Here is a 7722-nt window from a genome sequence, read left to right as displayed (position 1 = left end):
AAATGACTGAGTTATGACTGTTCAAAGTCGAACAAAATAATCTGGCAGATTGCATGTTTGCTTGTGTGCATTTTTAGGGTATTTCAATAAGAACATCATGCATGTCCTTGGTAAGGCCCGATTTCTAACACATGCATGGAATGAATGAGCATCCAAGATGTACTAGAAATGGTTTAATGCTTTCGTTCATGCATGAACACACAAGAAATGGAGAAGAACATGAAATATTATGTTTTGATGTCACATGATCATATGTGCTTCTTTTCCACTCCTTGCATGGGTTTGATCCCGGATTTTCACCATCTTTAACACATTCATTGTGTTATGGTGAGAATCTACAAACCACAAGGGGAGAATAAAGATTTCTAGCCATGGAAAGGCATAGAATCCGAAAAGTAGAGAAGACTAAGAAGAAAAAGAGGTTTAACCATGAAACTATGGAAGAAGATGTTGTTGTTTACCTTGGTTTTGATCTTGAGAGAAGTAAGAACACTTCAAGGGATTCAAAATCTGGAAATTTTGCAGAGGATTGAGAGGATTTTCGTGAGTTTAGAGAGAAGGAAGAAGAGAGTGAAGTGAGAGAGTGAAGTGGAAGAGGTGGAGTAAGGGTTTAGGCTTGATGATTGTGTTTTGGGGAAGAGAGAGGGCATGGGGAGAGGTGATGGCCGGTTTTTGCATGCCTTTTGGCCTCCTCTCTCCTAAATTTTAAACTTTATAAACTTCCCTCCCATATTTTATATAAAAACATTCATTTTTATAAAATGTTTATTAAGCAATTTGATTTATTTAAAAATCTTGTTTTCAACAAATAATTTATGATTAATACTTGTAATTTATATTTCTAGTTCATTGGTATAATCCATAATTTGATTAATATAATTTGATACTAGGAAGTTTATAGCCAAATTTTATAAAGTTTTTAAGCTTTATATTTTATAACTTTGGATTTTTGGCTCTTTAGGGTTTTTGGAACATTGTTTGGTATTCAACAACATGTTGAAGTATAATTAGAGTGTTTTAATTTATTTTTAGAGTTTTATACCCTATTTCAATTATAACAAAGTTTGAAGCTTATTCTAATTATAGTATTGGCATTTCCTATTGTAGCTAAGCAACTTACTAGAATTGTAAGTATCAAGTATATTAGTCCTAGACCTTAGTTGGATCCTAGTTTATGCAAGATTTTTGACCTAATTTATACTACTAGGTCATGGCATGTTGTGCATGAATGGTTATTATAAAGATGCATGAGTCCAAGAATGACCTGAATTGACAGTTGTCACAGTATCCCCCACTTAAAAAGAATTTCGTCCCGAAATTCATTCTATATCATCGCTTGTCATCGCATGGGAATAGTTGCGGATACTTTTCCTTTATGTAATACTCGCGCTCCCAGGTGTACTCCGGCCCGCGTTTTGAGTTCCATCGAACTTTCACAATCGGGATCTTACTCCGCTTAAGTTGTTTTACCTCCCTGTCAAGGATTTCTATCGGTTCCTCAACGAAGCTCAGCTTATCATTGATCTTAATTTCCTCCAGGGGTACTATTAATGTTTCGTCGGCTAGACATTTCTTAAGGTTGGAGACGTGGAATGTGTCGTGAATGGCGCTTAACTCTTGGGGCAATTGGAGTTTATACGCTACCGGACCAATCCTTTCAAGGATTTCAAAGGGTCCAACATATCTCGGGCTTAGTTTTCCTTTCTTACCAAAACGCACAAGCCCTTTCCAAGGCGACACTTTTAAAAGTACCTTGTCTCCTACTTGGAATTCTAATGGTTTTCGACGATTATCCGCATAACTTTTCTGACGATCTCTAGCAGCTTTAAGCTTATCTTTGATGATAGTAATCTTGTCAGATGTTTCCTGGATAAGTTCGACTCTAGTCAACTGTCTGTCACCGATTTCTGTCCAGCATAAGGGCGAACGACACTTGCGTCCATACAATGCTTCATATGGAGCACATTGGATACTCGTGTGGTAACTGTTATTGTAGGAAAACTCAATTAGGGGCAAATGAGTATCCCAATTTCCTTTGAACTCAATGACACACGCTCGTAGCATGTCTTCCAATGTTTGTATTGTTCTCTCTGTTTGCCCATCTGTCTGAGGGTGGTAAACTGTGCTCAAATCTATCTTGGTTCCTAGTGCCCTCTGTAACATCCACCAAAATCGAGATGTAAAACGACTATCTCTATCAGAAATGATAGATAGGGGTACACCATGCAGAGAAACAATTTTATCGATGTAGATTTGGGCCAATTTTTCCATCTTGAAATCTTCTCGAATAGGGAGAAAGTGAGCGGATTTCGTCAGTCGATCCACTATGACCCAAATTGAGTCGTGACCTCTAGCAGTTCTAGGGAGTTTGGTAACGAAATCCATAGATATTTGCTCCCATTTCCATTGGGGAATTTCAGGTTGTTGCAACAACCCGGAAGGTTTCTGATGTTCAGCTTTGACTATTGAGCATGTCAAACACTTCCCGACGTACAAGGCAATATCCTTTTTCATTCCAGGCCACCAATAGTACTCTTTAAGATCCTTGTACATCTTATCTGCTCCAGGGTGGATGGAGTATTTAGATCGATGAGACTCTTCTAATACCATGTCTCTCAGGTTGTTAACCCTTGGAATCCAGACCCTGTCTTTAAAATAACGAACTCCATCAGGTTTGGTTTCAAATCTTTCTTCCAAACCATGTAAAGTTTCGCCTGGAAGATTTTCCTTGCATAACGCTTTCTCCTGGGCATTAATGATTTGAGATTTCAAGCTTGTCTGAATTACCATTCCCAAAGCTCTCACACGGGAAGGTTTCACTCTTACTTTCCTACTAAGAGCGTTGGCTACTACGTTAGCCTTTCCTGGGTGGTATCGTATCTCACAATCATAATCACTAAACAACTCTACCCATCTTCTCTGCCGCATGTTTAACATTTTCTGATCCAGGATATGCTGAAGGCTTTTGTGATCGGTATAAATGGTGCATTTGGTTCCGTACAAATAATGCCTCCATATCTTAAGGGCGAAAACTATTGCTCCTAGTTCTAGATCATGGGTGGTATAATTCTTCTCGTGCGGTTTGAGTTGTCTGGAAGCATATGCAATGACCCTATCTTTTTGCATTAGCACACATCCTAATCCTTGATGAGACGCATCACAATACACCACAAAGTTCTCTGATCCTTCTGGTAAAGCCAGAATTGGTGCATTGCACAGCTTGTTTTTCAGGATTTGAAACGCCTCTTCGTGTTTCTCTTCCCAGAGAAATTTTCTATCCTTTTGGGTCAAAGATGTTAATGGTTGAGCAATCCTAGAGAAATTCTCAATGAAGCGTCTGTAGTACCCAGCTAATCCTAGGAATTGTCGTATTTCTGTTGGGGTTTTGGGGGCCTCCCATTTCTTGATTGCCTCTATCTTAGCTGGATCTACATGGATTCCTCTTTCACCGATCACATGACCAAGAAAATGTACTTCCCGAATCCAAAATTCACACTTAGTGAACTTGGCATACAATTTTTGTTCCTTCAACAGCTCCAACACTAGCTTTAGATGTCTATTGTGATCTTCTTTGGTCCGCGAGTAAACAAGTATGTCATCGATAAAGACAATTATAAACCTGTCTAGGTATGGTCTACAGACCCTATTCATCAAATCCATGAATACAGCGGGTGCGTTCGTTAGTCCAAAAGGCATGACTAAGAATTCATAATGTCCATAACGGGTTCTAAACGCTGTCTTGTGAATGTCCTCTTCGTGAATTCTTAGCTGATGATACCCTGACCGAAGGTCGATTTTTGAGAAGTAGGAAGCGCCCTGCAACTGATCGAACAAGTCATCTATTCTAGGGAGGGGATATCGATTCTTGATTGTCAACTTGTTCAATTCTCTGTAATCAATGCACATTCGGAACAAACCATCTTTCTTTTTGACGAATAACACTGGGGCTCCCCAAGGTGAAGAACTTGGTCGAATAAACCCTTTGTCTAGAAGTTCTTGAAGTTGTCCGGATAGTTCTTGCATCTCGGATGGTGCAAGGCGATATGGTGCTTTTGCTACCGGTGCCGCTCCGGGAACTAAGTCTATCCGAAATTCGACCTGTCTATAAGGGGGTAGACCGGGCAATTCCTCCGGAAATACTTCGGGATAGTTTTGAACCACTGGAATCTCCTTGAGTTGCTTAGCTTCAGGTTCTCTTTCTAGCACATGGGCCATGCATGCAATACAATTCTTCTTCAGGTACTTGTGAACCTTCACGCTTGATACTATGTTTAAACTTCTTCCTGGCTTCTCACCGTGTATGATAAGGGTTTCTCCATTAGGGAGAGGCACTCTGATGACTTTCTCATAACAACCAATGTCTGCTCTATTTTTGGATAACCAATCCATCCCTACTATCACATCAAAACTACCTAGCTCTATAGGAATTAGGTCAATGCTAAAGAGTTTATCAGCTAAATTCAGAGTACAACCAGGAATTATATCACTAGCCCTAATTTCATACCCATCAGCAAGTTCAATAGCATATGCAATCCTCATCTTTACCGATTTCAAGCCAATTAACGGTCTAAATGCTAAAGAAACAAAACTCCTATCTGCTCCCGCATCGAATATTACTGATGCAAAGTGGTTGTTCAGGAGGAACGTACCTGTTATCACTTCAGGGTTCTGACGAGCTTCTTCTGCACCAATCACAAAGGCTACACCTCTTGGTTGTCTAACTTGATTTCCTTGAAAGTTTTGCCTGGCTTGGCCTTGTCCATGGTTACCAGGTCCATTGTTCAGTTTAGGACATGCTCTACGGAGATGATCAATACTCCCGCACTCGTAACATGTCCTTTTTCCCTCCTTATTCACCTTACAATACTTCGAGTAATGGCCTGTTTGCTTACAGTTTTGGCACACCGGGCAAGCTCCCTTGTGATGGAAGTTACACTTATTGCACTTCGGAAGCGGCCCTGAGTACTGCTTTCGCTCCTGCACTTCTTGTCCTTGAGTTTTCACTGGTTCTTGCTCCTGGGCTCTTACCATAAAGTTTCTTGAGACTTTCTGCTCCCTCCCTGACTTGCCTCCATACTTCTTCTCTCCCTGATTTATTGGCTTCCTCTTGCTACTAGAGCTTTCCTTTGCTGATGCTCCCATCCTTATCACATCATTGGTTAGTCGATTTGCTAGGCTTACTGCACTTTGAATGGTAGTTGGGTTTGCTGAGGTAACCATTCCCCGAATCTCTGGTGCCAGACCCCAGATGTAACGATCTATCCGTTTCTCCTCAGGAGTAACCATGTGAGGTACTAGTTTTGCTAGTTCATGAAATCGGACTGTGTACTTCTCTATTTGTGTTCCAACCATAGAATGGTTCCAGAATTCATATTCAAGTTTCTGAAGTTCATCCTTGGGACAATACTCCTCTATCAGCAGCTTCTTTAGGTCTTCCCAAGTTAGCTGATATGCTGCTGTACGGCCTCGGGTTTGCACTAGAGTATTCCACCAGGTTAATGCCCTATCTTGGAATAGGCAAGATGCATACTCAACTTTGTTGCGCTCGAGGCATTTGCTAATATGAAGGACCGACTCCATGCTGTCAATCCATTTCAGTAACCCAACCGCACCTTCCTTTCCATGGAACTCCTTAGGTTTACAGGCCATAAAGGACTTGTAGTTGCATTCTCTTTCATTGTTTCCCCGGTTTCCTCCACTACTTCCTTGGTTAGCATTAAGTCCTGCAGTTACTTGAGTGACAATGTTTGGGATTGCTTGCATGAGTTGTTGTGCTACCATTTGAGCAACATCGGGCGTTTCGTTCTGTGGGCGCCCGCGATTAGGCCTTCCTGACATGGTTCTATGACACAGGAGAAGAAATACGTATAAATACATAAAATAATGTATAATGTGTATTTCACTACCATTTTGAAAACCGTAAGTGTTGTCAAATTAATGGGTTGCATTAATACTATGCATATAGATTTGAGAAAGGAGAGAAAAGAAAAATCTCTTTTATTCAACCATTTACCAAATAAATTTTAGGGTTTGACCTCATAGTAAAAGTTTTCAAACATAAAATAAAAATTTTCATTACCATTTGAAATAATCTTAAAGCCAAACCAATACGTCAATCTCAAAATAAAGTTTTAAATATTTTTCCCAAAAGACACCCAACATGGGTTTTCATTTCAAAACAAAATAAAACAAAATACTGAAATCAGAACCAAAAGCCAATCGCTATCCCAACAAGAAGCATCAACACCACAATCAGGAACAGCCCACCAAACACATAATATGCTGTCATCGCATGACCTGCCTCTCGTCTAGCAGCACTAGCAGTGTTAGCAGTCTCCATCGAATGCTGATACAGGATTTCCATTCCTGCTAAAACTTCATCCAAAACTTCTCGATGCCCAGCTATCGCAGCGAGACTGTGACGTAGGCCTGCTGCTATCGACTGCAATCTCCGGGACTCCTCCGGGGTCATACCTGGCTGTCGGACAGGTATCCCTATGACTTGCTGAGGTGAGGATGCTCTTGGTCCTGCATCGCTGGGTCCTACCCCGCTAGGTCCTGCCGTGCCATGTCCTGCTGTGCTGGCGGGTATCCTTCCTGGAATGGGGACACTCTTCCTCGCTGTCCTCCGAATGCGAAGTCCATAGAGCGGTGGCTGTGGCAACACCGATGTCGGTGATGCCTCGCGTCGTTGACTCGGGGCGTTGTCATTGCTGATCTCCACCGAGTTCCCAGTATCTTCTGTATCCTCTGATGGGTCTTCTTCTATCGAGGCGGGGGGATTACGTCGAGGGATAACAGTGACGTAGCCGGATTCATCGGCTGAGGCGGTAGCGCGGGAAGATGACGATCTTGACATAGTGGACTGTGACATAGTTTCAATGAGATATGAAATAAATGACAATGCATGCCTATAATATGCAATGCTTACACACACCAAAATTAACCTTTTGAAATTTTTAAATAAGGTTTTCTCAAATATTTTTGTTGAACATATTCCCATTATAATTAGCTCAAGCTTTGTATAAATCTTTTCTTAATTAAACATAGGTGATCAGGCTATGTTTAATCAAGGTCCAATAATACAACTCCCAACCTAATTATACTTGTAATATGTTTGATGTAAAAGGAATTTCTTTGTAAGTTTTAGTTATAGGTTGTGTTTTCTTAAAGAAAAACCGATGTTCTCTATAACTTTAGCTCTGATACCACTTCTGTCACACCCCGCTAAAGCGGAAACGCAAGGTATGACAGCGATAACGGTTTCATTGCAAAAGATAAAGATACATCACCATAGCAGTATTTAAAAGTTTACAACCCATAGCTTCAAAAGAACAAAATACAAGTTTTTCAAAATAACATTGTTCAAAATATAGCTTCATAATAGCTTCAACACGATGCAGCATGCTCTATGATGATGAATCTTTACATCCACTTACTAATTATTTCCTGAAAAAGCATGTAAAACGAGCGTCAACTATGAAAATAGTTGGTGAGTATCACAAGTTTATAAAATCGAGCGTACAATAAGGCTTTTCGTAAATACAAGTACATTGCTTCAATGATAAACAAGTTGATTGCTATTAATGAATACAAGTTTATTGCTATAACGAGAAACGAGTTTGTATGTGTATGAGCAAACAATGAGTCTCAACCAAACCTATGACTGAAGCCCTATCGAGATCTATGCTTATCGTTCCATAGATGAATATGGTATCATGC

Source organism: Lactuca saligna, chromosome 9 (genome assembly GCF_052625555.1).
Source record: "Lactuca saligna cultivar CGN05327 chromosome 9, ASM5262555v1, whole genome shotgun sequence".
In the NCBI taxonomy this organism is placed as follows: Eukaryota; Viridiplantae; Streptophyta; class Magnoliopsida; order Asterales; family Asteraceae; genus Lactuca; species Lactuca saligna.
The sequence above is the reverse complement of the archived record's forward strand: the minus strand, read 5'-3'. Positions refer to the sequence as shown.